General features: G+C 44.8%; 1 protein-coding gene across 8 annotated transcripts in view; it reads right to left on the bottom strand.

The window, feature by feature from the left end:
• The window catches only part of KCNA4 (potassium voltage-gated channel subfamily A member 4), an 865,487-nt gene that overhangs the window by 587,269 nt on the left and 265,669 nt on the right, over positions 1 to 12,549 (bottom strand). The window contains exons 1-2 of one of the 8 annotated variants that reach the window (XM_067749545.1): positions 2,052 to 2,467; positions 186 to 349 (exon numbers count right to left, since the gene is read on the bottom strand). The exons of 6 other annotated variants lie outside the window; for them this stretch is intronic. The gene's annotated coding sequence lies outside the window, so the exon portion shown is untranslated. Of the gene's footprint in view, positions 1 to 185; positions 350 to 2,051; positions 2,468 to 12,549 lie in introns of those variants that run through there. One more of the 8 variants, XM_067749544.1, reaches the window with a different exon arrangement.

The raw sequence follows: 12,549 nt of genomic DNA, 5'->3' as shown, positions 1-12,549 counted from the left end.
GTGCACTTTGTTTTCAGCCTATGATACTTTCTTCCCTATAATTTAACCATAGTTCCCATCCCCCAAATTCCCTTCTCTTTTCCTTCCCTCCCCCACCTCGCCCCGTTTATTTCCAATCTGCCACTTCCTGATCACATCTTCCTTGCAGCCCTCCTCTGTCCCCACTGTCACTTAGTATTCCTGACCTTTCTTCTTCCTTAGTTTGCTCTCCGTAGGTCCAACTAACTCATCTCCTCTGCCAGGACGCGTAAATGCTCCTGCCCCAATCTTGCTTCTCCTGTCTCCTCTTGCTTCTTCCGTTCACTCTGTCCAACAGGACTTCCAAGAATGCAGAGAGTGGCCGAGAGAACTGGGGAAGATAATGACAGCCACAATTCAGGGCACCTACCAGCCTCTATTACCGGAAGCACTTGGAGCCATTAGCAGGACCCAGTGCTTGACCACCTGCTGCTCCTTGCTGAATTGTGTCAGCCTAGAAGCCTAAATACACCTGGGTTTTACCAAGTGACAAGCAGGGAAGTGGCAAGCAAAGGTCTTCCCAATCACACATTCTAATGGGATCATACACATTCTCCCAGGGCAAGAGGTGAGCCTGACTGGGGACACAAAACCCAGAAAATACACCTCTGAGGGTTTTTGGAATGACATCCCTCTCCTTTGCCTGACTCCTAACATCATCTCATACTCCGAAATGTTCACTCTCACAAGGTCTCCAAATCTCTGTCTTCACTGTGGAGGGTCAGGCCAACATCCTTTAAAGACTTTCACACAAGCCAAATTGCCTGTAGAGTTTGCTCAGTTTCTTCCCCAACCCCTCAAAGCAGTTACAATACACTATTTAAATAAAGCCCCAGTGTAACCAAAGTGCCTGTAAATTTGTATACTATGCACACCCCCTCTTCCACCCAGCTGACTCCCAGAAGGTCACCAGTTAGAGGGTCTTCTAATTCACAATCAACTCTTCAGGAGAGCTAGACTTGCCCCCTTCACACCAAATAATTTCTTATTTACTTATTTACTTATTCATTTATTTGGGTTTGTTCATTTTGGTTTAACTCCCTCCCCCACTGTACAAAAAGCAAATCACATTCCTTCTAATTTGCTTCCAGTTACCTCACTATCCCTGATCTTAGAAGAAGAGGAGGAGGATATAAAAAGGGAGGGAGAGAGTGAAGAAAAAAAAAAAGAGAAAAAGAGGAAAAAATCCAACCAGCAAATCAGACTAGTTTAAAATCTCTCTTCCTTCTCAACTCAAGGTATTCATGTTAGGAGAATCTATTCGAGTCAACTCTCGGGAGACTTTATGGGGGAGAGCTTCACAGGGTAATGTCCCTTCCTTTTGAACACCACCAACTAATAGGATTTTGCTGACTACCTATTCCCCAATCCCTGTGCCCCCAAACAAGAGCCCAGCATCCCGCCCCTCCCTCCTCACCCCCCCTCCAACAAGGCTGTTTTCATCTCTCAGTGCTAATTCCTGCAACTGTTTTAGGGTGGTACCTGAAGCTTATCAGAGAGAGAAAAGGAGAAAGAGAAGACTGAGAGGGAGAATTCCAAGGGCCAATACCGTGAGAAATATACACTTCAACGCACGCCATTTATACAGTCCCTATGTGTTGCTCAAATGCTCAGAAAATGCACGCAAACCCAAATGTTGGGAGAAGCAGCAATTTAAACCCGTTCACCAGCTGTTCGCAAAGAAACCGAACCAGTGAGTCTGGGATGAGGCAAAACGATGCTAAATCTAAACCCCACCTCGTTGGGAAACGACATCTTTAATCGCGCCCTTGCCTCCAGACCTAGGTTCCCGCTCGGGCACATTAAGCAGGGCGCACGCACCCCATCCCTTGGGTTGGGAAAATAACAACTGTTTGGCCCCCCGGAAAGCCGCACAGCATCTGCACCTCCCTTCTCCCACCTCCTGGTTTATTTTTAACAGCCTTCCATTCATGCCCTTCTGTCACATTCTCGATATTATTTATCCCTCAAATGTCCACTGTTTCTTAACAGCCAAAAGAGTAGAGGAAAGATAAGAGAGGTATCATACTTACCATTCCCAGGCGGGGTGCAAAATAAAAATAAAGAAAATTCCCGGTTGGCTTTTTTCCCCCCTCAAGCTGCAACAGCTGGAGGAGGGGAAGAATGATCTTGGGGGTGGAAGGAATCACTCCGGTGTGGCAGGTGGAGGCTCCAAGATATCCACGGAACAAGTTCTATTGCCTGGCCAGCGGGGGTGCACAGAATCCTCGCTGCTGGAGCCCGGGGGTGGGGATCGGGGCTGCCCCACGGAGGACCCCAAGACTCCTGGTTCCTCGGGAGTTCAGCACAGAAGGGCTCGACAGGGAAAGAAAGTCAAGGTTCCCCAGAAAAAGAAACAAAATCCTAGACAGCAGCGATCACTTGTTAATCCCGAATTCCTCCAATATCCTTCCCTCTCCCTCTCTCGCTGGCTGCAGAAGCAGCACACGCCTCCCCTGGCCGGGAGCGCGCGCCGGCCGGGGGCGGGGCCAGGGCCGTCCGAGGGTGTGGCGTTCACGGCGGTCACCGGGGGCGCCTCCCGGCGCGGCGAGGCGGGCGCAGTCAGGACGCCGCGACTGCCAGCCCCCCGGCTGCGGCCCCCTGACAACGAGGCTCCGGGGAGCCAGTGGGAACCATTCCAGGATCCCCTGGCTTGCGCCCCCAGAGGCGAGGAGCTAATCCCGGAGAGAGAGGTGTCCCCTTTGGAGAGCTGAAATGGGGTCCCGACGGCAGAGCAGGAACGCCAAGAGAGGCTGGAAGGGGTGACTTCGACGGCAGGTCCAGTCTCGACCGCAGGGTGCTTCTGGGCGTCTTCTCCTCTCCCCGACCCGCTTTCTCTGCATCTCCCCCGGCACCCCACCCACCAGCCCCGGCACCATAACGGGTTTGTGGGTTTGGGAGCCCGGGTGCATCTCTGCGAGGCCGCCAGCCCGGAGCTCTCTAGTCGTCTGCTAGCGCGCCCAGGCCCCTCGGCCTCCGCCTCCCTTGTAGAGAGAGAGTTTGCCGGCCTCAAGTCGGGGGTCGGGACTCCCAGGAGAGGAGGAGACCGACTTTCCGCAGGTGTCCGACCCCTGGGAGGGAAGGATTACTGAAATTGGAATCGGGCCCAGGCTAAGGGCTGCGCAGGGAGGCTAAGGTCCGAGTTAGGAGAGAGTCGGGGCGCTAGGAGCAGGTTGCAAGTCCGCCCCGGGGGCGGGGGGCTTTGGAAGAGTGGGAGGAGCCCTCGGCGAACCTGTTGCTCCAAAAAGAAATACGATTTGGCAAGAGGTTTGGCTGCCGGGAGGTCTCTAACGTAGTAGTCGGATCTCCAATGCCACCCACCTCCATAAAACAACAAAAACCGCACTTCCCCAGGCCCCACCCCCACCCCCCCGCGCCGTGGGCAGGCGAGTGCGCTAGCAGCGGCGTCCTCACCCCGGTGGACTCTCGGATTGCTTATTAGCTGGCTGGCGTGTGAAATGCCCCTGGACATCGATGTAAATATGCAATTCTCACAAATATGCCAAAAGAAGTGGGAAGTCAGAATTTACACAGACACACAGAGAGAGAGAGCTCAGGTGGCGACGGGGCTCCGGGCACCTCTCCCGGCTCCCTCTCTGATGGGCCAAGCAGGCAGCAGCGGCGTGCGCCCGGACTGCTGGAGCAAACTCGACCTTGGGGGGGGTCAGTTGGCGCCAAGGCAGCCACTGTCGTCCTCAGCTGGCAGCTTTGTTCGAGGGCCCTGTTGGGCCTCCTCCTTTTGTGGTGCTCTATTAATTATTAAGAGAAATATTCCCGAGCTGAATTATAGATATGCCCGGTGCTCACTCACCTAACCGCTGCTGGCTTGGCGAAGGACAACAGGAGGGCCGATTTTCGTTCCTGTTTGATTTTTTTTTGGGGGGGGGGGGAGGGATCTTTTTAAATAACTAAAAAAATTGCATTGTAATCGGTGAAAAGGAAAAAAAAATTAAACTGACATGGGGTCTGGTTTTCCTAACTTCTTCCAGTTAGTGACAAAAGTTAGAACCTTTGTCCTGAATGAATTTATCTGTGATCCTCTGGCCTCAACTGCAGGTGGAGGAACTGAGAGAAAGATGGCATCCACACCAGCTCTAGAGAGGCTCTGTCTCAATTCATGCCCCACTATAATCCATTTCTGAAAGTAGGGAGAGTGGATTTCTCCAAAAGTAAAAAACATCCCATGCACTGGCCCCAGATCCCTTCTGTACTGCCACAACGTGTAGTAGTCACTGTGCAGTTTCATACATGCCAAAAGCAGATGGTTGAGTTTATTGTTGTCTCACCAGAAGGATGTTTCTTGGGATGGTAGAAGGCAGGGCTGAGAGTACAGGATCTTGGGACTAGTTTCCCAAAAGCAATTTGTGAGATCAGTTGGAAGCAACTGTGGAAATACTTTCAGGGAGATGAAAACTGAGATGGAATGATACACAAAAGACAGGTATATTGAAGCTTGGACATTTTAATTGGGTCATGTTAAAACTTTATGAATTATGCTTCCATAATATGCTTCCATTTACTGTTTGTTCCTATCACAGCCCAGAGAATTTTAAAGTTTAAAATGCCTGAGGTCTCTATAAATATTTACACTTCTTAGGTATCAGGAATCTGAATAACTAAAGCACCACAGCAAGAACACAGCTGAGGAAAAACCACTTTCATGAAGATGTTCATTCAGGTCATACAAGATACAGTTACTGAGAACTTGATCAAGGCTGGTAACACTCTTTTGAGTGCCCACCTAGCGGCTCTCTGGCTCTCTGCTAAATACTTTGCATACATATTGTTTAATTTTATCTGCATAAATAAAACACTTTATGTGATAGGGATTATTATTATCACTATTTTATAGAGAAGGAAATTGAGGCTTATGATGGTTAATGAACTTGCCCCAAAGTTACATAGCTAATTATTTAGCAGAACTGGGCCTTTAACAGCTGACTCAGCAATGTGGACAATCCCCATGCTAGTGATGATAATGCCACATGGTCTAATGCCCATCTGTCCTCACAAACTACTGGCTGTTACAGATACAGAGGCAGTTTAGGAAACAAGGGGGTATGTGCTTTGATGGAGGTATGAGAAACGTGTTCCTGGGATGCAATGAATGGAGTAGCATCTAATTTGGGGGAAGCAAGCAAGGATTGACAAAGAAAGGGGAAATGTGTCTGAGGAATGTGAGAATTGGAGTGGCTGCCATAAAGAATACCTGGGCATGTGGCACTGGCGTGGACGGAATAACTGAAACCTGAGAGGTAGGCGGCCCCCAATTGGGAAGAGCATGCTCCTCACTCAGGCTTCCCCCCATTCCCAAACACACACACACACACACACACACACACACACACACACACACACACACAGACCTCTTTGAACTTTAAAAGAATTTCTTTATAAAGCAAACAAGAAACATTCCATTTCTCTTCCTGAAATTCTCTTAAGGATTCCTAGAAAGTCCCACAGATAAACAGTAGCAGAAAGATTCTTTGCTGTGACCAACAAAAATCTACCTTGTCTCAGTTTCAAACTGTTTTCTCTGGAGAGGAAAAAATTATTTTCTTGCCTTTCTTAATCATCAACTAGTCAAAATTCTTCAAGCACCCTACACCCAAATATACCTAATACCACACATAATTTCTCCCTGGTTTTGAATTCTCTCAGTGGTAATACAAATATTCCAGACCACGCTATGAAGCTTACGCTTATATAGAAAAGGGCAAAGGGCAGCAGATCTTCCTTTGTACAAAGCAGATAGAAGGCCCTGTGGGATACAAACTAAGTCCATTATAAATGTTTTTGTTCTCTTTGGGGACCATGGTCTCCAGTGAATTGCAGCGTTCTGTTTACTTCACCTCTCTGTCCCCCAGAAGCCCACAACACCTCCCTGAATACAGGCAGTGTATCCCGAGCAACCAGCGCAATACCTGACCCAGAGCAGGCTTTCGATAAGAATGTACTAAAATGAATGAATAATGGAAGAGGCTTCCATTTGCCAAGAAAGCTCAGTGAATGTGTTGGGAGAAAACCCAGAGAAGATTGCTTATACCTGCTTACCCCAGACTCCCAGCTATCGGCCTTTTAAAGTTCTGAAGGGATGTGAGGGGGAAAGAGTTCTGGGGCACTTGATTCCGTGCTTCCCATTCCCTAATGGATGGATGCAGATGTTCTGAGCAGCCCATAATTCCTTATGAAATGTGAGTCACTCAGCTAGCTTTTCCTGGTAGATGGATTTTTCAGTGACCTTTCGCCACACCACCTTGCATTCCGTTTTATGAATACCAGTACTAGTCAGGTCTTAAGACCTCAGAACAGCATAATCACTTCTCATTAAATGAGGAAACATCAATCCTGGAGAGAAAGACTAACCACTCACTTCCTGACTCTCTGACCACGGCTCTGTGTAGGTACAGTGGGGAGTAAGACAGCTACTCTCTGCCCTGGATGGACACCTGCGGTCTAGGGGGTGAGAGATGCATCAACACACCCATGCGGTTAGGGTCTGATAGAAGTCACACGAGGAGCAGAGAGAAGCAGCGTTAACTGAGGTTAGAAAGGTCCTCAAGCCAGAAGGAGCCACGGGTCAAAGGCTTACTGAATAAGAATGGCAAGAATGAGTGTAAGAATAATCAAAGAGAAGCAGAGGATCCGACATGGAATGGGAATGGGAAGCAGTGATTGTGGACTTAGATAGGCCACGCTCAGGAGTCTGCACTACGGTCTATGACAAAACACTGCATGAAAGGATTCTCAACCCTTTTTCCACCTCTACACACAGGACAGATGTGGTTCACACGCATGACACACTCCCCTGGGCAAACGCAGATAGGCAGCTGCAGCATCCACTAAATAGACTGAGTTGCAGGCATTTGCAGGCTTCTTGGTTACAATGACATCTTTCTCCTCCATCTACGAATGCATCTGAGAAGCTAAGTGAGTGAAATTGAGTCGGCAGAACCTTAAATCATCTCAGATTTAGATTTCTGAATGCAAATCAATCAGAAATGTCCGTTAACTGAAGTAACTCAGAATTTGCAATGCACCGCATCTCTAATAGTAATCTACCAATGTGGGGTGACACTGCTATTGAGATCCACCCTGTCAGATCCAGTAGTTCCTCTGGTCCAGGATCCCCTGTGGATACCAAAATCTGAAGTTACTCAAAGCCATGAATATAAAAATGGCATAGTATGGTCAGCCCTCCGTATCTGCGGGTTCTGCTTCCACAGATTGGTTGGTTGACTGCATGGATGCAGAACCAGTGGGTCCTGAGGGCCAACTGTACACTATAACAAGGTGAAGTGGATTCATTCTTTTAGCTCTTTGTTATGCTTTCCTTATATGTGGTTAGAATATACAGCAGTTATGGAGACTCACTTAAAATGAAATATCCACCTTGCTGCAGATAAAAATCACCCACATCCTTGTGTGCGGGCACCAATCAATCAGGGGCAAACTTGGGGCAGAGATGAATAGAAGAAGGTTTAGGTATGGAATAGTTTTCAGTCCCTACAGACATTACCACCACTGTGCCTTCCATATTAACTCCTAATAATTTATGTCAAGGAGCTTTTCCCGTATAAGTAAATGTGGGCCTTTTTATAAAAATAAGAGGTCATGGTATACTTCCTGCCAACAATGTGTTCCAGACTCTGAAGGTCCCTTTAAATATGGTCAATGACCATGGTACAGGCTGGATTCTACTCTTTCAAGAGTTGGCTGCTTTGCCATCTTCCCCATTTTGATTGTGATCAGTACCTTTCACCCCCTAGAACAGACATCACCAAGGCTTAAAACAGGCCTTTGCTCTAAAGCCTAAGAATGTTAATGCCTCCTCCAGGCTGCCAACACCCATCACAGCCCTGACCATCTCTCCTTCATCAGACCAACATTACTTCTGATGTGGTTAAGTGCTGTAAAGACTTTGTCCAGCACATGCTTTCCAAAACAAGGGCCACAGTTGTAGGAAGGATGCTCTCATGCAGAAGAAATTTGTAGTAGGTACAGATCAGTTAAGAAATATACCCCAAATTATGTCTGCTCTGTGCTCACTTTTCTCCACTCCTGGCTAAGAGAGAAACACAATTCTGGGGATGAGCCAACTCATATACAGTCGACCCTTGAAAGACGCAAGGGTTGGGGCGCCAACCCTCTGCACAGTCAAAAATCCGAGTATAATTTATAGTCATTCCTCCCTCTCTGCAGTTGAGCTTTCGTGAATTCAACCAACCAACTACAGCGTATTGAAAAAAAATTCTTGCATAAGTGAACCTGCATAATTCAAACCCATGTTTTTCAAAGGTCAACTGTATTTTAGAACAAAAGCACAAACAAACAAAGCTGAGAGTATGAGTGTCTAGGTTGTTAACTTACGGTTTCTCATCACTGGTTGCTGAGAACAACACATCAGCTATCAGGTTTTTTACACACTAGAAGCCCCTCTAATTTATCTCTCAGTCAACCTCACAAATCAGCTCTTATTCTGAATAAACACAGAGAACATAGGCTGACAGCCCCAAAGTTCACACAGGAGTACAAAAACTGACAGTCTTCTTTAGATGGTTTTTCAGAATGGGTCCTTTTCTGAATTCATATATAGATTTGAACTTGAAAGTAAATTACAATGAAATTGTAATGATTTACAATAGCCCTGGGGGTGGGGGGGAAATAAACATTTGACTAAAGCAATTACTCTTGGACTGCTTGCAGGGCTGGAGCAGAGATCAGATGCTGGGGTTATAAGATTGTCTCTTCAGCTTCCTGGTTGCAGAACCTCCTGCAAGACACTTAACCCTTGTGAATTTCAGTTTCCTTATCTATAAAAAGGGGAACTGTACTATCAGTCCTCTTTTACAAGATCATGAGTGTAGATCACATAAGAAAATGTAAGAAAACTGTTCTACAACCGTAAAAATACAACATAAATAGAAGACATTATTTTAAAGTAATAATCATCTGCTATGGACTGAATGAATGTTTGTGCACCTCCCCGCCCCCCAAATTCATATGTTCAAGCTGTAAACTCCAATGTGATGGTGTTTGGAGGTGGGGCCTTTGGGAAGTAATTAGAGTTAGATGAGGTCATAAGGATGGGGCCTTCATGAGGGGATTGGTGTCCTTATAAGAAAGAGACATCAGAGAGAGATACTAATCTCTCTTTCTCTCTCACTCTCTCAGAAAGCTGGTGGCTGCCTACAAGCCCCGAGAAGAGGCCTCAGAATGAAACCTACCTTGCCAGCACCTTGATCTTAGGCTTTCCAGCATCCAGACTGTAAGAAAATAAACTCCTGTTGTTTAAGCCACCCAGTCTATGGTATTTTTTTTATGGCAGCCTTAACTGATTAAGACATCATCAAAACTTGATAACATATTTAACCCGTCTTTCCTAGCAAACTTCACTATGGTATTAGAAACTGGTACCTGAAACTCAGCAACATGTTGAGTAAGAATGATCCTTACAGGTTTTCTTTCAAGGAATGGAAAGATTTGTAATCAATTTGCCAGTTGTTAACATGGTAGTAAAATTTTATTAGGGCTTCATAATCTAAAACTCACTCTAAACCAATTTGGAATTTTGGGCAGTTTTTCTTGTAAAATGGCTATAGATGACATTAGCTTGAATATCCTGAATGTTGTTAACAGTATTAACTGTTCATTAATTCAACAAAATTTTACTGAGCACCTCCTTTATCTCAGGCATCAGTCTAAGCACGAAGCAGTAGCGATAAACAAAGACAAAGCCGCTGCTCTTAAAAAGATAAGCAGGACTTCCCTGGTGGTGCAGTGGTTAAGAATCCACCTGCCAATGCAGGGGACATGGGTTCGAGCCCTGGCCTGGGAAGATCTTACATGCTGCAGAGCAACTACTGAGCCTGCACTCTAGAGCCCACGAGCCATAGCTTCTGAGCCTGCGTGCCACAACAACTGAAGCCCTCACACCTAGAGCCCATGCTCTGCAACAAGAGAAGCCACCACAATGAGAAGCCTGCACACTGCAATGAAGAGTGGGCCAGGCTCACCGCAACTAGAGAAAGCCTGTGTGCAGCAATGAAGACCCAACACAGCCAAAAGTTAATTTGATTTTTAAAAAAAAGATAAGCAAAGTTATTTCACACAACATTAACTGTTATGAGGAAAATAATATAAAGTAATAGAGTGTCAGGAAAAAGGTTTTCAACTTCAGTTGGCTAACTACAGAGAAAGTGACATTTGAACTGAGGCCTACATGACAAGAAAGCTTGCCATGTGAAGATTTAGGGCAGAGAAAAGAAAAACTATTAGAAGAGGTCTGAACAGATGTGGTCTAAAAATTGAAAATGTCAGACAAGGGTAGCTAGAAAGCAAAGGCCTTCCCATAAGGAGTCTAGTGAACAGACAGAATCTAAAGCACCAGAGTCCTAATACGATTTAATTCTACATACCACCACCTCATCATTTTAAGTTGGGGTCATGGGAGTGCATCTCCCTCCTTCCTTTCTCAGACCCCAATTTCAGGCTTAGTCACTCTTGTGAGTATCTGAGAATAGATAGGAAGGAGCCTTCCTAGGGTGTCAGAGAGGTAGTCCTGGGCAGAGGGAAGAGTTCACAGCTCTACATCAGAAAACCGCTCACATGTACGTAAGAGGTGATGATTGCTATCCCCAGGTGTCCTGAGTTGTAAATGTAGTTCCCAGATTTCTCTCCCTGGTCTAGTGCTGCCTATTCTCTAAAAGGCACGATGTGCTGTCTCTGTTACGACTTCTGTTTTGTTAACAGTTCTTTTCATAGCAAGGAATAGAAAGCAATTCAAGCTAGCTCATAAACAGTCGGCTTACAGTAAGGTTATTGTCAGATCTTACAGGAGTTCACAAAAGAGCTGAAGAACTCTTTCTCAGTAATGAGTCTGCTTTCCCATAATGTCTCCATACATGTGGCCCCACAATGGTTGAGTTAGCCCCATTGTTACACAGTCTTTCAGTTTAAAGGTCCTTCACATGCTCTACAATATCTAAAAGGAGGAATCTGATCATTTAGCTCAACTTTTTAACCAAGCCAATCAAGTCACAAATTACCAGATTAACTGGTCAAGCCACCAATGTCTTAAAGGGAAGTTCACTCATCTGAGTCTGTAGCTAGAAAGAAATTTTCTGAACAGGGGCCAATACAAGTAAGTCCAGCTCACTAATTCTAATAGCAACATGTCGGGTTGTTTTAAGATCTTGGGAAACCCTTGCTATTCTTACTTATAAAGGATCTTCCCGGCATCATATCTAGCATACTTTAAATGCTTACACATTCCACGTTAGAGATTATGCAATCTATTTTACAGTTGAGTTGCAGCTGACTAGTGGACAGTATTACATGGAAATTTTGCAGTATTTTAAGTTTTTTCTGTATTTCAGGGTTAATTTTAAGAGTGTAGACATTTCATAGCCTCCTGAAAAGCTTATAGGCACACAGGCATGGCCCGGAAACAAAACATAATCCCTGAACAAAGAAATAGCTCCTTGATTACTGTCAAGTACTTAAGAGTCTTGGCTTTTAAGGTATTATTAAATTATCACAATTTTGGCTGATAAACTCTGGATGAAAGATATCCTCACCTGTTTATTCGTCTGCATGTGAATATGTGCTGACATATGTGAATGCATCCTGTGTTTATGTTGTCTTCTATGTTGTGTGTAAGCTATAATGGGAAAGCTAATTATTAAACTCTGCAAATACACCCAGAGGCTACTGTGAGCGATGCAGCCAAAAAAAAATCTAAAAATAACTATGTAATAAATAACCATTTGCAGATGGGAATTGTTCGTGCGGTTTTCTAAACAATAGCAGGTTTCTTTAAGGCATTACGGAATTTTTCCTGACGTTTTTACTAGGTGCACTAAATCTTCCATACTTAAAGACAGATAATTTGAATAAGAGTGTGATAAAATTGACTGGATCCAAATTAAAGTTATTTTTAGGACAATATTGAAAGCAATAGACAATTGCTTTATTCTTAGAATAGATTCATACATGCATATTCTCCTGTGTTAGTTAAAAGCATCAAGAGAGTCATTTCTAAGAGGCAGAGCGTTCCAGCAATTATTTTAGAATACTCCATTGCCAAAAACGTAAAGACCACTCTTCAAAATAATATCTTGATTGCTTAGTGTTTTATTTCTTCAGGTTCACTCAGGAGAAAAAATTTTAAAAAAAGGAGACTAAACTAGAGCTTAAAAGTTATAGGAATATGTTGCAGAAATATTTAAGTGAGAAAGCCTCAAAGTGTACAGCAAGAGACTTACTGAAAAATGCAAGAGAATTGGGTGTTTCTTAGCAGGGGTGATATACCAAACTTTATAAACAATTAAAATAATATTAAATAATTGCCAAAATTTAAAATCAACTTACAGAAGAGTGGGCTTGACATGTGATAATCTGAGATGGTTTCTTCTACCTGGGACCAAAGTATTTGGTGCAGCCTTTCAAGACAGCTCTGGTTCATACAATCTTCTGCCACCACTAATGTATATGTAGTTAGTGGTCTAGTCACGTGCCTCAAACGTAGCT

This window comes from Pseudorca crassidens, chromosome 9 (assembly GCF_039906515.1).
Source record: "Pseudorca crassidens isolate mPseCra1 chromosome 9, mPseCra1.hap1, whole genome shotgun sequence".
NCBI lineage: Eukaryota > Metazoa > Chordata > Mammalia > Artiodactyla > Delphinidae > Pseudorca > Pseudorca crassidens.
The sequence above is the reverse complement of the archived record's forward strand: the minus strand, read 5'-3'. Positions and strand labels throughout refer to the sequence as shown.